This window comes from Arachis ipaensis, chromosome B02 (genome assembly GCF_000816755.2).
Source record: "Arachis ipaensis cultivar K30076 chromosome B02, Araip1.1, whole genome shotgun sequence".
Classification (NCBI taxonomy): Eukaryota; Viridiplantae; Streptophyta; class Magnoliopsida; order Fabales; family Fabaceae; genus Arachis; species Arachis ipaensis.
The window spans coordinates 72,682,192-72,683,541 of record NC_029786.2 but is presented as its reverse complement, the minus strand read 5'-3'; positions in this window follow the sequence as shown (position 1 = coordinate 72,683,541).

Here is a 1,350-nt window from a genome sequence, read left to right as displayed (position 1 = left end):
CTAATGATTGTCACGTTCATCACATTCAGATTGAAGTACGAATGAATATCTTAGAAGCGAAATAAGATGAATTGAATAGAAAACAGTAGTACTTTGCATTAATCTTTGAGGAACAGCAAAGCTCCACACCTTAATCTATGGAGTGTAGAAACTCTACCGTTTGAAAATACATAAGTGAAAGGTCCAGGAATGGCTGAATGGCCAGCCCCTCTGATCTAAGAACCAGGCGTCCAAAGATGGTCAAAAAGACTAGTAAAATGTCCTATTTATAATAAACTAGCTACTAGGGTTTACATGAGTAAGTAATTGATGCATAAATCCACTTCCGGGGCCCACTTGGTGTGTGCTTGGGCTGAGCTTGAGTGTTGCACGTGTAAAGGTCCTTCTTGGAGTTGAACGCCAGCTTTTGTGCCAGTTTGGGCGTTCAACTCTGGTTTTGGCTCCTTTTCTGGCGCTGGACGCCAGATTTGGGCAGAAAGCTGGCGTTGAACGCCAGTTTACGTCATCTATTCTTGGCCAAAGTATGGACTATTATATATTTCTGGAAAGCTCTGGATGTCTACTTGCCAACGCAATTAGAAGCGCGCCATTTCGAGTTCTGTAGCTCCAGAAAATCTACTTTGAGTACAGGGAGGTCAGAATCCAACAGCATCAGCAGTCCTTTTTCAACCTCTGAATCTGATTTCTGCTCAAGTCCCTCAATTTCAGCCAGAAAATACCTGAAATCACAGAAAAACACACAAACTCATAGTAAAGTCCAGAAATGTAAATTTAACATAAAAACTAATGAAAACATCCCTAAAAGTGAGTAGATCCTACTAAAAACATACTAAAAACAATGCCAAAAAGCGTATAAATTATCCGCTCATCAATGGTATATGTGATAATCAATACACGGTAAAGAAGAATGTCGTTGGCACATGGTCATGACTACATGTGAAAAGTTCATCAATGGAAATATAGCAAGTGCATTTGATGGCTATTTAATGCAAGATGTTTATTGGCATGCTGGCAAAGGCATGAGTAGCATAGATCAAGCATTAAATGTCCAAGTTAGATTATCAACTCTTTCAAACTAACAATCTGTTTGTATTAACAATTATATTTAATCAATAAAATGTGAAAAGGGATTTTGTGAAAAATAGGCATTAGAGTAGTAGAATAGAGAAATATAAAAAAATAATGCACAATACCATACGGGCTTTTTCACAAACACATAGTATGCATGGTGAATATGTTATTGAAAGTATTAAATTGGACATGCAAGCAACCCTTTAAGAAGTAATATTAATTGTCAAACAATTTCACAATAACTCACAAGCAAAATGTAAAAGAAAATAATCACCCAAT